This window comes from Dipodomys ordii, unplaced genomic scaffold (assembly GCF_000151885.1).
Source record: "Dipodomys ordii isolate 6190 unplaced genomic scaffold, Dord_2.0 Scaffold15, whole genome shotgun sequence".
NCBI classification, from domain to species: domain Eukaryota; kingdom Metazoa; phylum Chordata; class Mammalia; order Rodentia; family Heteromyidae; genus Dipodomys; species Dipodomys ordii.
This window is the reverse complement of record NW_012267231.1, coordinates 9167397-9186681: the sequence shown is the minus strand read 5'-3', so window position 1 is coordinate 9186681 and position 19285 is coordinate 9167397. Positions and strand designations below refer to the sequence as shown.

General features: G+C 43.7%; 1 protein-coding gene across 1 annotated transcript in view; it reads right to left on the bottom strand.

Moving 5' to 3' along the window:
* Nucleotides 1–19285, bottom strand: part of Fam189a1 (family with sequence similarity 189, member A1) — a 97563-nt gene that overhangs the window by 64608 nt on the left and 13670 nt on the right. The window lies entirely within an intron of this gene.

Below are 19285 nucleotides of genomic sequence, written 5' to 3'. Positions count from 1 at the left end.
AACAGACATGAGGATATAATAGTCACATTTCAATGTGTTTTCAAATGTATTAATACAACTGGGCACTCATGGCTCATGCCTGTAATCCCTGCAACTCGGGAGACGGAAATAGGATTTTAGGTTTCAGGCTAATCTGGGAGAAAAGAAAAAAACCTACCAAGATCCTATATTTCAAAGAAAACAACTGATATGATGGTGCATGCCCTAAAATTCCAGCTCCACAAGAGGCAAAGGTAGAAAGACTGTAGTCCAAGGCCAACGGGGCAAAAGTACAAGAGAAAGTCCAAGCTGGGTACCATTGGCTCAAGCCAGTAATCCTAGCTACTCAGGAGGCTGAGATTGGAGGATCACAGTTCAAAGCCAGCCCGGGCAGAAAAGTCAGTGACACTCTGATCTCATGTCCTAAGTAGGTTTCTGGAAAAATATCTTCTGTGTGTGGTCTTGTAAAAATTTGTTTCAATACAAGTTCTGCCGGTTTGGGTTTCTTCTTCAAACTAAAAAAGTTATTTAAGTGCAGTCACGAGCTACCTAATGACAGTTTTGCTCAATGACAAGAACACACAGTGGTCCGAGCCGGGTTGGGGGCACTGAAGATTTCCTGCGACGTGGTTATGTTGCAGGTCAGTACCAGCTCACCGTATGCAGCCTCACCGGCCCCCGTGGCTGTTGGGCACCAGGACGCACAGCCTGCAGGGCCCCCGGCACAGCAGAAAAGTCCAGGAGACATTTATCTCCAATAAACTACTCAAAAAAACAGGAAGTGGTGCTGTGATAGAGCACTAGGCCTTGAGCACATAGTGGCCCAGGGACTGCCCAGGCCCTAAGTTCAAGTCCCAGGATTGGCAAAAAAAAAAAAAAAAATCAGAGATTCTGAAAAACAAAAGGCATTGGGGGTGTGGTTCAAGTAGTACATTTGCCTAGTAAGTGTTAAGCCCTGCGTTCAAACCCTAGTACTACCAAATTTCTTTCTATCTATCTGTCTATCTATCTGAAAAATAATCACACATACAACAGCAAAACACAAAAAAACTAGGTGTGAACTTGGCAAGAAACGTTTAAATCCATATAAAGAAAACAGTAACATACACATGGAAGGAAAGAGCAATTTGAATAAGCAGAACAACAAACCACATTTTTTTGTGTGTCAGCGCGTATGAGTGAGTGTGTATGTGCTGGTACTGGGGCTTGGTCTCAGGGCCTAGGCACTGTCTCTGAGGTTTTGTGCTCAAGACTAACATTCTACCAGTTGAGCCGCAGGTCTACTTTTGGTTCTTGGGTGGTTAATTGGAGAAAAGCACCCCACAGATTTTACAGCTCAGTCTGGCTTTCAACTGTGATCCTCAGATCTCAGCCTTCTGAATAGCTAGGATTACAGCTGAGCCACCAGTACCTGGCTACAATCCATATTCTTGGATAATGAGATTGAACTCAAAGGAGATTCTGGTTCTCCAAAAGCCAAGTTTAAGGCCACAGTTATAAAAACACCCTCATTGTTTCCCTGAAGTCAGGTGACTCACTTACACAAGAACAACTATACAACCATTGGTAAGAAAACGTTATAACAAGGAAGAAGGAGGAGGAGAAAAGGCAGGCCTGTGAATTTTTAGACATCTCACAAAGCCTCCAATATGAGAGCAATGGAATAGAGAAGTTCCAAAATCACATGCATCTTGTTTCTACAAAGTTGGGGGAAATGGACTTTTAATCATTGATATTGATACACCCAGAAACAAACAGAAGTTTCCTGTATCATTAAGTATAAAGTGATATTTGTACTGATGAGAAACATGAAATCCAAAGAGGCGATAATGTTAAACTTCAAATGATGTGATTTTCTGGCAGAATTCTATTAGAACCTGGCCTTTTAATTTCAATCTGGTTCTTCCTATTCCTTTATTAAAAAAAAAAAGAAATTAATAACTTCCAGCTACACCAAGGCTTGTGTTAAATAATACTATTTGTTTTGCATAATAAAAACCACTTCCTAATTTCCTGCCCCATTCTAGTTACTTGAAAGAGAAAGGATTATTAATTAAAATGATGAACATGACAAAATGTCAGTATAATGACTGCAACATGGCATTGATAGGCTGCTATGCTGAATATATTGTATTCAAAAACTATTTTCAGAAATCCAATTAGTTCTACAAATAGGCTATACACACACACACAGATATGAAGGCAAAAAAAATATTGTAACTGCTACTTTATATGAACAGTTAAAAACAGAATTGCCCATATACATTTACTGAAAGCTCATGTCCTAAGTAGGTTTCTGGAAAAATACCTTCTGTGTGTGGTTTTGTAAAAATTTGTTTCAATACAAGTACTGCCGTTTTGGGTTTCTTCTTCAAACTAAAAAAGTTATTTAAGTGCAGTCACAAGCTACCTAATGACGGTTTTGCTCAATGACAGGACAGTGGTCCGAGCCGGGCTGGGGGCACTGAAGATTTCCTGCGGCCGTGGTTATGTTGCAGGTCAGTACCAGCTCACCGCGCGCGGCCTCACCAGGCCCCCGCGGCTGTTGGGCACCAGGACGCACAGCCTGCAGGGCCCCCGGCGCATAACGCTTACTGACATAATAATAATAATAGACTAAGTAACCGCTTCCTTTATATTCTAATCGCTGTTTCAGAGTGTATTGCTGCTGACTCCTGCGCGGGGTCAAGCCCATGCTGGCTTCTCACATCTGGCGTCCACCGAGTGCCTTGACTGCATTGGGAGGCTGCGGGAGGTGACTGACATGTAGTGTCCAGCTTGGTGTCAGCAAGCCTGTGCCAGTGAACGTGGTGACGTCACAGCGCGCCCTGTGTCCGTGAACATGATGGCGTCACGTTCTGGACCTGCTCTGGGCCAGAGAGCGTGATGACATCACCGCACGCCCTGTGTCCGTAAACGCAGTGGCGTCACAGCACGCTCTGTGCCAGTGAAGGTGATGACGTCACATTTCTCAAAAAGACGCAGATGGCGCCCGCCTGTAATCCGAGCTACTCAGGAGGCTGAGATCTGAGGATCACGGTTCAAAGCCAGCCTGGGCAGGAAAGACCATAAGACTCTTATCGCCAATGAACCACTCAGAAAACCAGAAGTGGCGCCGTGGCTCAAGTGGTGAGCGCTCGCCTGGAGCTGAAGAGCTGAGGGACAGCGCCCAGGCCCAGAGTTCAAGACCCACAACTGACAAAAAAACAAACAAACAAAAAAAACAATTGAGTGTATGCCTCCCAAATAGCTTTCAATTATGACCAAATTAAAATACCAGACACGAAGGAGTCATTCTGAGAAACTGCTACAAAACAACATATTCTAATAGCATAAATAATATTTAATCTGTGGCCCACAAATGTGAACTCTACTGTCCCTAAAACCTTGCTGTCATATTCTGCCTATTGTCTCCCCCCAACAAAAAGCCCCACAGTAATCACATTATGTTAAGTTACAAATCCATATGCAAAACATTGTCCTTTTTCAGATACCTTTAGTAAGCAGAATACTATAAAACAAAGCAATATTGAAATCAAAACAGTCAGGAATGGAATTCAAAGCATTAAGGAACTTGATCTTTATCCTCTTGGGATGTGCATTCAGACTTAATCATATTTAACGTCATCACATATGCAAAATGGAACACGGATTTCCCATTAAAATTATCATAATTGCCAGCTGGTTAAAACGTTCAAGTGCATCAAACACACCATGGAAAAATTTGTATCATTTGGACAATGCACATGTTATCAATAAACAAAAGCTATAAACTCAGCAACACATATGCTTAGAGACCAAGCCAGAGAGACAGACCAGGCCCTGGCAGTAATTTGTAACCTTGCTGGGATTAAGAGAAGAATCTCCAGCACTGAGTCACACAGAGAAAGATACACAGGCCTCTTGTTAAAATGAAAGACACAGGTTACGGGTTTTGCACTGGGGCGGTACAGATCACTTTAACACTGCTAAGATTTCACCCACCACTGCCCTCTAAGTGAAACAAAGGTGTCACATTTGCAGAATGCCCACCCAAATTTGGCTTCCACAGTAAGAGGTCAACAGAAATGCCCTGATTTGAGCTGTTACTTTTCCTTGTTTCTAGATAGTGATTAGTGGAAAATTCTCAGCAATATAAGTGAAGAGATTTTCCTATTGATTGGTTTAGTGAAGCAAAATTTCCCTTCCACACTGAAGGAGAAATAATTTTTTTTTTTGGTCATCATGAAGTTTGAACTCAAGGCTAGCACTCTACCACTTTGAGCCACAGCTCTACTTCCAGCTTTCTGGTGGTTAATTGGAGATTAGAGTTTCAGCCAGGTGCTGTGGCTTACACCTGTAATCCTAGCTACTCAGGAGGCTGAGATCCTCAGATCTCGATTCAATTCAAAGCCAGCCTGGGCAAGAAAGTCCATTAGATTCTTAGCTCTAATAAATTACTCAGAAAATGCCAAAAGTGGTGCTGTGGCTCAAGTGGTAGAGCACTAGTCTAAGAGGCTAGAGCACAAAGAGGCATACAGTCAGCGCCCAGGGTGTGTGTGGGGGGGGGCGGGGAGTCAGACTTTCCTATACCAGGCTGACTTTGAACCGCAATTCTCAGATCTCAGCCTTGTGAGTAGCAAGGATTACAGGCATGAGCCTGTGCCCAGCAATGGTCTCATTTTCCTATGGACAACTGGTATCTGCACATTGCCTTGACCATGAGCCTATGACCAGAATTTCAATGCAGACACACTCAGACGTTGTTATCTGTCAAATGATTGTTTGACATAAGCAACACCATTTCAGGGGCAGCTTCCATCTCCTAACCTGTCTATGCATTCTTTCAAGAGTTAGCCTATTGAAAGTTCATTTAATAGAGCCATATTCTTTTAGGGACAAAGGTGTTTTGTTTGTTTTTTCTAATTACTTCCTGCTTGGGTGATTGATGGGATCAACTCTTGACCCCATTTCAAACTAGCCAATCTCATAAGACTGTGAACCAAAGCTCTGGTCAATTGGAACAAGCACCCTATTAGGGATAAAACATGGGTGGACTGCCTGCCCAGTGTGCTGTGGCGAAGCTGACTCTTCTTGCCAGTTGCATGATCTTCTGCAGAAGTAAAACTGGCCTTGCCAAGAACTTTCTGAGTCTAGAGTCTCATTCCTTAGTTACATCCTAGATCTAGAAAACCATTTCCAAAAGAAGTAAGACACTAAGTGAGACCCCCTCCCCGCCCCCATACCAGAGTCTGGTGTCCCAGAATCTGAGGGGAAAGAAAGGCACCTAATAGGACCAGGATCCCTGATTCTCTACCCGTCACACCTGTGGCATTATTTCTACTATGTAGTGGAACTCATAGACCTGGGGCCAGTCTACAGGAAAACCCCTAGGAGCACCCCCAAACTACAATTTTGTCAATAAGAACTTCTCTAACATGTAGCTATGTTCTTCTGAGACTAGAGAAAAATGCACATCTCCACAGCATTAAAAATAAATAAGAGATGGCAATGATTTATGCATGACAATGTGGGACTACACTGCTCACTAAGGCAAAACTACTAACAGTTACCATTAAATACGCTAAATTTAAATTTATCCTAATATCCTGGTCCTCCAGAGAGAGAGGCTGAAAAAAAATTGTTGGATTGCGCATCCCAGCTTCAGAGAAATAACTGAAAGTGAACAGGAAGTTCCAGAAGACATTGCTATGCACAGCACAAAATTATGAAGTCATGACTCCTCTGTAACTCTCTAGCCCTAATTTCATGTGTAAATGCTGGATTTAAAATGCGAAATCCAAAGTTCCTTCTGGATCACTGACACTTAATTATTCATGCTGCTTGTTTATCAGTAGCTTCTAACGGAAGTACAGAGGAGTAAGGTAATGAGTACATTTCTTGTTGAACATTGTTACCCCCTCCCTAGTTTTTAAATAAGAAGAAAAAGAATTCTCATTTGGCTAAAAAGCTCCCCCCACTCCCCCTCCTCTCCTCCTCCTCTATCCTGTCTCCCTCTACCCCCACTCTGATAAAAAAGGTGATAGATCAGTTGTTTTCCAGAGTTCTCTGTAAGACAACGGTGCTATGATTTAAAAAAAAAAAAATCTGTGCTAAGGCTAAACAATGTGCTAAGGTTCACCCCTGTCATCCTGGCTACTCAGAAAGCTGAAAGCTGAGGAATCACAGTTCAAAGTCAGCCCAGGCAGCAAAGTCTGTGAGACCCTTATCAATTAATCTTCAATTAATTGAGCTGTGGTTCGAGTGGTAGTGCTATAGCCTTGAGCAAAAAAGCTCAGGAACAGAACCTAGGCCCTGAGTTCAAGCCCCAGGACTGGCAAAAAAAAAGAAAGCAAGATCACTTTTTCCAGGATGGATGCCACAGCAGGGTTACTCAAGAGCCCAGAATTTCACAGGCGGTTTCTTTCTCCTGTCTACCAATTCTGAAAGGCACCTTTCTGTAGTTGGAGGATTGTAAGGCGAGGATGAAACAGCTCTACTATTATGTTAAACATGTGAACTATGTATTAAATATTAAAATAGAACATTAGGTTGAATTCCAACTGTGTGTATTAAAATACTTTCATGTTGGAATTTCAAAGCAGCCTTTGGTGGTACATTTGAGATGGCTTTTCCTCCTGTTGAGTAGTAGAATCGAATTCCTGTCCCTCTGCAACTGGCCTGGCCTTGTGGCTTACTTAGTCAGGAGAATGTGACGCTGTGACCCTTGGGGACATGAGAGGTTTAAGTAAGTCTCAGATTGCTCACACTGAGAGCAGCCAGCCACTATGGAACTAGCCTGATCGCTACCACCATGCTCTGAACCCAAGCAGCCACATGAAGAGGCCAAATGAAGAGGGAATGGGGTCAGCTCAGCGGCTCCCACCTGCCCCAGGCTCTCTCCCATGCATGCAAGTGAGGGACCCGTGTCCATCAGCATTCCATGCTGCCACAAAATACCTGAGAGTGTACGGTGGGGGCAAAGCTGCTCAGCTTGTGGTGGCCAGGAAGCAGAGAAGAGAGAGAAAGAGAGAAGAAAAGGATGTGGATGAATTATATCCTTCAAGCTGGATGCTGGTGGCTCACACCTGTAATCCTAGCTACTCAGGAGTTTCAAACCTGAGGATCACAGTTCAAAGCCAGCCTGGATAGGAAAGTCTGTGGACTCTTATCTCCAGTGAACCACCAGAAAACTGGAAGTGGCACTCAAAGTGGTAAAGCCCTAGCCTTGAGTGTAAAAGCTCAGGGACAGCTCCCAGGCCATGAGTTCAAGGCTCACAACCAACAAAACAACAACACACACAAATGAAACAACAACAACAAAACCAACAACATATCCTCCAATATCATGTATTCAAAGAAGGCCCTATTTCCTAAAATTTCCATCCTATCTCAAGAGCCCAGAAAGCTAGGAATTCATAAATGGATTGACCCATTCATGAGGTTAAGATTCCCAGAGACCTATCCTGCTCCCAAAAGCTCTACCTTTGGGGACTAAGCTTTCAGTACCTGAGCTTTGAAGAGATGCTTAGGTCTAAACCATTATAAGTACCTTCCCGTCATCCCAGGCCCAGTTGACATGCCATGGAAAACCAAAGAGATTGGCCAAAAGTCAGAATCAACACCCCCAATATTTGCCCCGTACTCCTATTGTGCCATCCCAACCATCTTCTGGGGTTCCAGCCACTGCCAAGACATAGCTACTATAACCTGCCTAAATTCTTTCCCCCTCAAAACCAAGCATGAAATAATAACTTTTTAAAAAAGGTACCGGTTGCCTGGTGGCTCACACCTGTCATCATAGCTTCTCAGGAGACTGAGATCTGAGGAACAAGGTTCAAAGCCAGCCCAGGTAGGAAAGTCTGAGACTTTTTTTTGGGGGGGGGGTCCGGTCGTGGGGCCTGAACTCTGGGCCTGGGCGCTGTCCCTCAGCTCTTCAGCTCAAGGCTAGCGCTCTACCACTTGAGCCACAGCACCACTTCTGACTTTTTTCTTTTTTCTTATGTGGTGCTGAGGAATTGAACCCAGGGCCTTATGCATGCAAGGCAAGTGCTCTACCACTGAGCCACCTTCCCAGCCCCAGTCTGAGATTTTTTTTTTGGTCGGTCGTGGGGCTTGAACTCTGGGCCTGGGCGCTGTCCCTCAGCTCTTCGGCTCAAGGCGAGTGCTCTACCACTTGAGCTACAGCTCCACTTCCGGTTTTCTGGTGGTTTATTGGAGATAGGAGTCTCACGGTCTCTCCTGCCCGGGCTGGCTTTGAACCGCAATCCTCAGATCTCAGCCTCCTGAGTAGCTAGGATTACAGGCGTGAGCCACCAGCGCCTGGCTCCAGTCTGAGATTTTTATCTCCAATTAACCACCAAGAAGCCAGAAGTTGCGCTGTGGCTCAGGTGGTAGAGTGCTAGTCTTGAGTGCAAAGGCTCAGGGACAACACCTAAGCCATGAATTCAAGCCCCAGGAACAACACACACACACACACACACACACACACCGACGACAACAACAACAACAACAATAACATGATTAACCCTGCTGTGTTTCAAGGTGGTTTCTTATGTCAATACAGATACCTAGAGCTCAGCTCCCTTTCAGTAAAATATGTCTTCTTTCCATACTTTCAACAGAGCGAGGTGGCTTTCTCCAGAGACCACTGTGTAATTGGAATTCCATTTAGAGATGCTTTTCAACAAGCAAGCATGATGGATGCATCTTCCTGCTACAATGGACTGCAGGATCTCTGCCAGTCCATGCTTTGCATTGTGATGACATGGTAAGGCCAGTAGCTCATGTTCGCCCCTCCTCATAACTGGCCAAACAGGATAGAGACGACCACAGGGAGTGAAGAAGAGTCTGAACGCAAGTCTCAAAGGCACAGTGGGACCCAGCTCCCACGCAGGAGTTAAAAATGTCCACAGAAATGAACTTCTCAGGTCACTTATGGGGTTCACTGCTCTGATTTCAAGGAGGCTCCAAATATGGTAGAGAAAATGCAGCTCAAGATTCTGGAAACATGAGGGTCTTTTGATTCATCAGGGCCAGAGGCCACACAGCCAAAGATAAGCTCCCAGATAGAGGTCACCTGCCAGAGGTCACAGCTAGAAGTGAGTCTCAGGTCACCTACCCCAGCCAGTGGTCATCTACTTCAAGCATGCTCAACTGCCTTGGTGTAAGCATCCTCTATGTTCTGGGAGCTTTCTCCCATTCACCTCTGGAGAGAAAAACAGCCACACCTCTGCTGAATGAGCATGCATTCAAACTGAGAAATATACAATAGTGAATAATTTAGACCTTCCTATACTTTGAGACTTGTTATTGTCCTGTACACAGCTACAATGTTCTCATTTTTTTTTCCGGTCATGGAGCTTGAATTCTTGGCCTGGGCACTGTCCCTCAGCTCTTCAGCTCAAGGCTAGTACTCTACCACTTGAGCCACAGCACCACTTCCAGCTTTTTCTGCTTATGTGGTGCTGAGGAATTGAACCCAGGGCCTCATGCATGCGAGGCAAGCACTCTACCACTGAGCCACCTTCCCAGCCCTACAAAGGTTTCTTGGAGCCTCCTTTCAAGCCCATGTCACTCCCATTTCAGCTGGATGAGGAGGCAGCTCTCCCAGGTGCCACAGCTAATTCCTAGTAGGACAATCAATAGCTGGTAGACCAGATGTCCACACCTGTGAGCAAAATGGTTTGTGGCTCTAATTTGGTCTTTATTCTGGTTGTACCCAAGTTTTTCTATCTATTCTGTACATGCATCTCTACATTTCCCACCTCCCCCCCCCCAGTCCCCACTCCCACCCCAGATTTGTGGACAGAATTCTCAGTTCTGAGGTGGTTTGTCTTGATCATTTGAAATCAAGCTTTATTTCAGTTATCTGTGTGCAGCAAAGAAAATTAACTTGAGATTATGGATTTCCTGAAGCCATCAAAGAAGAGTGACACACAGCTGTGAAAGACCAAATCAGCTAGATCTCCAATGATTGACTCTGATGAATATGCAAATGCTAAGTGGAAAACATAAGGCCGCAGAGGACTGTGGGTAGTGTCAATCTATTTCCATGTGAAAGGAAATCAGAACATAGAAAACCTTCTCTGTGGATGTGGTGTGGGATCATGGAGATTTGTAGGTCTGGAAACTCTCAAAGCTGTGCTTTAGCTGGCTTTGGAGGAAACCGACTCAAGAGAACACACCTATTGGTTTTATTTCTGCAGACTTCTGTTGCATCGGTTACTGGGAAACAGAACATTTTGCAGTGAGAAGAGGCACCAATCACTGAAATAATGAATCTCTGGAGTGTGTAGTTTAAAAAAAGAAACAAAAAACACTGTCCACGTTCTGTGGACCTGAATGTGCAAACATTGGTATCAACACCAGGAGGACAAAACTCAACCATAGAGATAATAACAGCATAACATCACTAAGGATTTATGTACCAAGCCTGGTTGAATTCTCAGCATATATTATGTCAATCACAATGTCCCCTGGTGCTCTATTCTTGCCTATAGATGAGAAATTGAGGCACTGAAAGACAAGCCATTTCCCTAAGATCTTAAGGTGATCGGAGATAGAGCCGGGAGTCTTATTCAGGCAAACTGGAGGCTATGTGTCACATGGTATGCTGCAACACTTCATAGCTAGTTGATTTTGGAAACAAAAAATCATTCAAAGCTGGGCACTGGTGGCTCATGCCTGTTGTCCTAGCTACTCAGGAGGCTGAGACCTGAGAATTGTGGTTCAAAGCTAGCCTGGGAACTAAAGCCCATGAGACTCATCTCTAATTAACCACCAGAAAACAGGAAGTTGTGGCTCAAAGTGATAGAGCACTAGTCTTGAGCAAAAAACTCAGGTATAGTGCCCAGGCCCTAAGTTCAAGCCCCATGACAGACCAAAAGAAAAAAAATCATTCAAGTTCCTGGAGAAGCATTTTCCTTATCTTCTCAAAGTGATTGTTCCTACTCTTTTTATGCAAAGATGCCTTACACTCTGATGTGTACACACATGTGTGTGTGCACACAGAAGTGCAGGCCTAGTCATCTGTGTTATCAGCAAGTGATCAGGATCCTACCCCCACCACCCAAGGAAAACAACGTTCACAAATGCTCAAGGCCCTCCCTCATATAAAACCATGCAGTGAAAAATAAAATAAAACCACGCACATGTCCTAGAACCTGCACACACCACCCAAAACTTGAAGTCATGCCTAGGCGACTTGCAATATGTTAACACAATGAAAATGCTATATAGTGGGTATACTGTAATGTTTAGGGAATAATGACAAGAAAAAAAAGTCTTGCTCTTTTTTTGTGGTGGTGGCAGTAGGGATTGAACTCAGGGTTTTAACAGGTGCTGTACCACTTGAGTCACTCTTCCAGCCTCTTTTTACCTTGGCTTCCTTCCTTCCTTCCTCCCTCCTTCCCTCCCTCCCTCCCTTCCTTCTTTCCTTCCTGTGTGTGTGTGTGTGTGTGTGTGTGCGTGTGTATACCAAGGTTTAAACTCAGAGCCTGCCGCTTGCCATTCTCACTTAACTTTCCTGCTCACAGCTGGTGTTCTACCCTTGAGCCACACATCCAGTCTAGCTTTTTGCTGGCTTGTTGGAGATGGGGAATCTTGCAGGCTTTTCTGCCAGGGCTAATTTTGAATCCTGGTCCTCTGATCTCAGCCTCCTGAGTAGCTAAGATTACAGACATGAGTCACTGGCACCTGGCATTACCTTGGTTATTTTCAAAGTAGCATCTTTACTTTAGGCCTGGCCCACCCAGACTCTGGTCCTCTTCCTTGTGCTTCCCACTGCGCCCAGTCATTGGGACAGACTCCAGAGATGGAGTCTTATGAGCATCATTTTTCACAGGCTGTACTCCAATCACTATCCACCGATCTCTACTTCCCAGGTAGCTAAGATTACAGGCTTGAGCCACTGCACCTGGCCTTCTAAGAAACCATCAGAATGAGGGAGAAAGGGAAAAGAGAAACCCTTGATGCAGAGTAAAGAAAGAAATTCCAAAGACTTGGCAAGTGGAGGCAGAAAACAGACAGGATGCGACATGTGCACTTGTCCTAAATGCATGCTTCCCAGGGCCAGTCATGAGCTTTGGGGTGAGAGATGATCGCGGAGTGAAGACTGGGAGGGAATCCATGTGCTACAACATGCTCAGCCCTTCCTCAGCGATCTGTCACAATAATATTTCAATCACTACATCTGAACTAAATACAGATTTAATTTATCAAATAATGTTTTAATGACAATGGCAGTGGCACCCAGCAGCGTTCCAATTTATGCATAACTTCAAGATAAATTACATCTTTTGACTTGCAGAGAAAGATGTCTAATTAGGAAGATTTTCAAATCTAAGGAACTGTCACTGTAAGGCGTGTAATCTCATCACTATAAAGTCCCTCATTAACATGGGAAAAAATTGCTGCCAATTAATAAGCTGCTATGTAAAAATGTAGCCCAGGAGGTTCTGAAAAGGGGACATGGTGGCAAAGGGGCTGCACAGACAGGACTTGGGCCCATCAGACAGGACTTGGTGACCTTGGCCATATGGCCAAGGTCAAATGGAGGTGCAGGATGGGTACTCTTTCCATAAAAGATCCTTTATGATTTTCTTATCTAGGAGGACAAGATATTTTTGGGATGTTGATACTGGGGCTTCAATTCAGGACCTTGTACTTTGCTTAGTTTTTTATTCAAGACTGGTGTGCTACCACTTGAGCCACACTTCCACTTCTAGTTTTTTGCTAGTTAATTGGAGATAAGAGTTCCATGAACTTCTCTGCCTAGACTGGCTTCAAATGGTAATCCTCAGATCTCAGCCTCCTGGGGTGAGCCACCAGAACCCAGCTATGTCACTCTACCACTTGAGCCACAGCGCCACTTCCGGCTTTTTTCTTTTTGCTTATGTGGTGCTGAGGAATCTAACCCAGGGCCTTGAGCATGCAGGGCAAGCGCTCTACCACTGAGCCACCTTCCCAGCCCTTGTGATTACTTTTTATTCTTACTTAAGTTGTGTTTTCGTGTATTGATGCATTTACTTTAATTAATGATCATCAATGATAATTTAAGATTATCTCTGGTCTTGGTAAAGTTTGAAAACTGAAAACAAAACAAAAAGCCCTAGAAGTTTCACCGCCTCCCAAAACAAAGCTTGAAATACTTATTAATATTCAGTGTAAGATAAAATAACAAATCAGTATTTCATTCCCTCAACAGATTGGAGAGTCCTGAGAGAGTCATTTGCTGGAGTAGGCACTGGGGATGTATAAAATGTGAGTTTTCACTCCAAGGAGAGAAAGGCATGAAGCATCAAAAGGAAACAAGAATGAAACAATGACCAATGGTTCTGTTCTTATTTGACTTTGGGCATGTTTTCTACAGGATTTTTGTTATTGGTGGTGGTGGTCATGGGCTTGAACTCAGAGCCTGGGCGCTGCTTCAAGGCTATTGCTCTACCACTTTGAGCCACAGCTCCACGTCCAGTTTTCTGGTGGTTCATGGGCAATTGAGAGTCTCATGGATTTTCCTGCCCAGGCTGGCTTTGAACTGTGATTCTCAGATCTCAGCCTCCTGAGTAGCCAGGATGACAGGCATAAGCCACCAACATCTGGCTTCCTTCAGGATTTAATCCTCAAGGCTTGGAAGGCTGGAAGTTCCAATGCGCATGAGGAAGGAGGGTAAGACATAAATTCATGGTGCAAATCAGGACAAGCCAGGGCACGCTGGGTAAGGTGAAGGAAAGGCTGGTGGTTCATGACTGTAATCCTAGCTACTCAGGAGGCTGAGATCTGAGGATCATGACAGTGCCCCTCCCCTTGGGGTGAGGAAGACAGAGACTCAACCAGACAAGATTCACCGGAAGGGTGAAAAAAGAGGAACCCCACCAGCCTACATTCAGGCCATTGATTTTCAGGCCTCCTTCTCTACCCACTTGCACCAAGAAGTTTGTACTATCTTCCTCCTCCTTTTACCCTCCCCCTCCGCTCCTTCCTTTCTCTTCTTTCTCCTCCTCTCCTTCACCCTTCCTCTCTCCCTTCTTTCTCCTCCTCCCCTTCCCTCTTCTCCTCCTTCCCTTCCCTTTCTCCCCCTCATCTTCCCCCTCCTACTCTCCCTCTTTGTCCTCCTTATCCTCCCTCTCCTCTTCCCCTGCCTCCCTTCCTGTCCCCTTCCTCTCCCTCTTCCCTTTTCTCTTTCTTACTCCATTTCCCCTCCCCTCTCCTTTTTCTCCCTATCCTTCTCCTTTTCCTCTTTCACCCCCTCCTTCCCCTCTTCCTTTCCTTCCTCTTCCCCCTTCCTCCTCTTCTCTCCTTTTTCCCTCCTCTTCCTCTTCCTCCTCCTCTTGCCCCTCTTCCTCCTCACCCAGGAAGCAGATGGACAGGACCTCATACAGCAAGGCAGCTCCCCCAGCCAGGACTTCTGCTTGGGGATTTGTACCAACTCACCAACAGCTATGAGGCTTGCCTCAGTTTCCTTGCTGTACTTTCAAATAAACATTATGTCTACTCCCATTTTTCCTGCCTCATAATTATTTGGTAGAGAGAAAGAACTCAAGGACCTCCCCCTCCCCCACACACAGATATACACACAGGGGATGGGTCTCAGGAGAGCTCTCCTCTGTCATCTGTCCCTGAGTGTCACCAGCTCGCCCGTGCTGTTGGCCGTTGTGAGCCAGCCTTCCCACACCCAGGCTGCCACTCCCTGGCACTTACCCACTGCCTGTCACCTTTTGCCAGCCAAGCTGTTACTCTCAGGGCAGCTATTATCCCATTTGCCCAAATATTTTTCTCCCTTTTGGCTTAGTCATTTCCCTCCGGAGGTTTCTAAGATGCTTGTCCCCCTGGGCCAGCTCATTTGTGTAGTATCATATGGTATTAATCACTTCTCATCAGTTGACAGCTTCCAGATTCTGCTGGTGGAGATGTATTTGAATTCTAGCTTGTGTTTCTATGAGGCGAAACCCACCCAGATTTAGCTCTGTGAACAGTGACTTCCAATTTGCATGAGGATGACATTTAAATGACAGCATCTTCATGATCACATACAAATATCCGGAACAAAAATGCCCACTACGACACCCGCTTCCTCTGGTAGGAAAGACAACCTGAGCTGGCAACAAGATATGTTTGAAACATCATTTAAAAATGCACCAGTGCCTGGTGCTGGTAGCTCAGATCTGAGGATCACAGTTCAAAGCCAGTCCCCATGAGACTCAAACACCAGAAGTGGAGCTGTGGCTCAAAGTGGTAGAGCACTAGCCTTGAGAAGAAGAGCTCAGGGAGAGCACCCAGGCCCTGAGTTCAAGCCTTACAAACAACAATAACAAACTGCACCAGCATTTTCTTAAAATGATACATTTATTATTTTCACTGCACAAAATACAGCCCCATATTCTCTCCCAGATGATTGGAAAAGATTCTCCATTTAGTATCTTATAATTGGTGCATTTGAAGATGGAAGCAGTTCAAGAGAAAGGTAATACTAGTACTGGAGAGAATTTGTCAACAAGTGTCCCATACAATAACGTGACCTTTATGTCAAGCATGGGAAGGACAGGAACTCCTCTGTCCCCTGGCTGGATAGGCTGTTTAGGAATCTATATCTGTACGTACACACATAAGTCAACATGACTGAGATAAGAAATACCCAGATAGCTGGTTGGACACCATTCTTAAGTGTGTCTGAGCATGCTCAGAAGAGCATTTGAATCACTGGACTAAGTCTACTTTACTTTAGATCCACCCTTGCCCATGTAGGTAGGCAACAGCCAATGTAGTGGAGCCAGAATAGAGCAGAGAAAGTGGAAATTTTCTCCATCTTTTAGTTGAGATATCCATCTTCTTTTGGCTTTGGCCATCCAATTCTGTTCTCTGGCCTTCAGAATTCAAGATTTAGCCAGCCCCCGCCTCCTTCAACCCCTAGGTTTCTAAGCCATCAAAGCTGGACTAAATTACAGCATCAACTTTTTTGGGGGGGGGATGGGGAGGTGTCTCTCTAGAAATGATAGATTATGGGATTAATGAGCCTCCATCATTTCCTAAGCCATGCTCATAAGAATTATTACGTATGCCGGGCGCTGGTGGCTCAAGCCTGTAATCCTAGCTACTCAGGAGGCTGAGATCTGAGGATCGAGGTTCAAAGCCAGCCCGGGCAGGAGAGACCGTGAGACTCCTATCTCCAATAAACCACCACACCTCTGGAAGTGGTGCTGTAGCTCAAGTGGTAGAGCGCTCGCCTTGAGCTGAAGCGCTGAGGGACAGTGCCCAGGCCCAGAGTTCAGGCCCCATGACCAACAAAAAAAAAAAAAAAAGAATTCTGAGTCTAAACAAATTGCTCTTATGTGGAAAGTTAACAGATGATGTCTTCATTTGCAGGAGGTAAGGAAAAGATATTATTCCTGCACCCATCCCAAAGAGTAGAGGGAGATTTCCAAATGCAAAAGAGACTCAAAGTAGGACCAGAAGTCAGCCTAGGTTAGCAACTGATGGGGAAGTAAACGCCGAATCCTAATTGAGGAATGTCTCTGAGAAGAGAAGGCACTAAAACCTGAGTCTCTAAATATAAAGTCAGACAAGACCGTATTCATTTTTCATAAGGGATTTTTTAAAAAATTAACTTCCTTGGGAGTGAAATTTTTCCAATAGTGAGGGTGTGTCCTCTCATTTAAAATCCACTGAATTATACTTTTAAAACAAGTGCCTCTTGTCCTATGTGAACATGAGAAGATTTTTTTAATCTTCAGTTTCAGTAATTTGATAAATGTAAGAATAAGGATACTTTCAAAAAAAAATAAAAAATGAGCTGAATGCCAGTGGCTCACGCCTATAATCTCAGCTACTCCAAAGGCTGAGATTTAAGGATTGCAGTTTGAAGCCAGCCTTGACAGGAAAGTTTATGGGACTCTTTATCTAAAAAAAAAGAACCAGATTGGAGCCTGTGGATCAGTTTGTAGAATGCTAGCCTGGAGGAAAAAAATATCTTAGGGAAAGCACCCAGTCCCTGAGTTCTAGGGGAGGGGGAGGGGGAAGAGGGGGGGAGGAAGAGGAGGAGGAGGAGGAGGAGAAGGAGGAAATAAAGCTGGACTCTGATGGCTGTAATCCTGGCTACTCAGGAGGTTGAGATCTGAGAATCAGGATTGGAAGCCAGCCTGGGCAGGAAAGTCCGTGAGACTCTTATTTCCAATAAACCTCTAGAAAACTGGAAGTGGCACTGTGGCTCAAGCGGTAGAGCGCTTGCCTTGAGCTGAAGAGCTGAGGGACAGCGCCCAGGCCCAGAGTTCAAGCCCCACGACTGACCAAAAAAAAAAAAGAGGGCCTACTGGGAGGTCTTTTTGCCACTGGGGGAGAGCCCTCAAAGGGAATAGTAGGACCATAGCCCCTTTCTCTCTTTATTTTCACATATTGGCCATGAACTGACTAGTTTAGCTCTGCCATGTGCCTCGCCCAAAACAATAGGGACAACCAATCATGGGCCAGTAAAAATAGTGAGCCAATGCAAACCTCTCTTTCTAAAAGTTTATTATCTCAGGTATGTGTTACAGTAACAGAAAGCTAATTACCATCATATGCTCTGAAATCATAAACATATAGAATGCAATTCCAGTAAATATATATACACACATATATGTATATATATGTATATATGCATATATGTATATACATATATGCATACATATATGTATGTATATGTATACATACATATATATGTATACATATATATGTATATATATGTACATATATATATGAGTAAAGGAGTTTTCATGGATTCTGACAAACAGATTCTAAAAAAATTTCTAAGAAAACAAAGAACCAGGAATGGTCAAGACATATTTGAAGGAATTTAAAAAAAAAAAAAGCAACAGTGTAAAGGCTTCCGTTTTGGTACGTCTACAACACATGTAAAAAGACAGGCCTTTTCTCTCTCCAAAGTCATACAGCAGGTAGTCATTGTAACCAATTTTAAAAGCTTCTATAGGTTGAGATCTGAATATCATAGTCGGTACCAGTCCAGACAAAAAAAAAATTTGTAAGATTCTTAAACAGCAAAAAAAAATCACAAAAAGCCAAAGAAATAGATCCAGGAGTAGGCACCAACTTTAAGCGAAAGCACTAAGCCAGAGTTTGAGGCACTGAGTTCAAGTCCTAAGATGGGCACTACATGAATGAATGAATAAATAACAAATACTTACATATGTAAATAATACCTATCTGTAAATAACAGTAAAAATCAATAAACAAAAGCTTCTAATAGTCCTTAGAGAATATTGCATATATAAGATTGGTCCAATCAATTTTTCAATTGTTGAAGTGCATAAAGTTAACAGCAAAACAAAAGTCTTCGTTTCATTCCTAATCACAATTTGCATATTTTCATAAAATGCTTAAACCTATAGCAATTTATCTCAGTACAGAAAAATCTGAGTCAGATATGTAGGTTTCAATATCTTCCTTGCTTACTTGATAGCATTAAATTATTCAGGATTCCAAAATAAGGCCCCTGGGTGAGATTCTTCATTCAAAGAAGCTGGACATTTGAAAGGGGGGGAAATCTGATAACTAATAGTTTATGTGGCAGAATTTTTCTAAAAGCTGGAAAGTAGTGATGGCTCTTCAGTCCTGCATATTAAATTCACTTTCAATTAGTATGGTTCAGCATTTTATTCCTATGATTTGTATGCCTGGTGATGCTTTTAAAATTAACTTGCCACGGACAGGCGGATCACAGACTTCTCAGCTGTAATAATTTTTCTAATGCTATATCTTTATAGCAGTAATTGCCTTCTTTCTGAGAGAATATGCATTTGGAGCCCACTGACACTTCATCTATTACTTTTCCTCTATTACAGCTACTTCAGCATATTAGATATTTTTCCCCTTAATGACTTTTTTTTTCTATTAGGAGAACACAAAGACCCCAGGGCAAAGGAAGTCCATTAAGAAAAGAAAGCATTTTAGTAGAGGGTTGAAGTTTCTAAGATGGACATCAGACAATACATGCCAAGAATAGAAGACGCTCCATTTCCTGTGAACATTTCCTGTGAATTCTGACATTATCTTTAAAAAAATAAAAAAAGGCTATGGAGTTTGCCTAAGTCATCATTGATACAGTAAATTACAATTTCTCCCTAGCAAATCATACCTCAAGTATGTCATTGCTTGGAAATGTTAGCGCACAGGATGAGGACAACTGGGAAACTGGAGAGAAGATTCTAGAACTATTCGGTGGTTCTGGAATTCTAGCCCGCTAAAAGAGTCTATAGTTAAGATTTACCCCCAAGACCCCTGCACTGGGTACTTTCCCTTCTTGCTGGATTTGTTCTTGTTCCTCCGTTGACCTAGA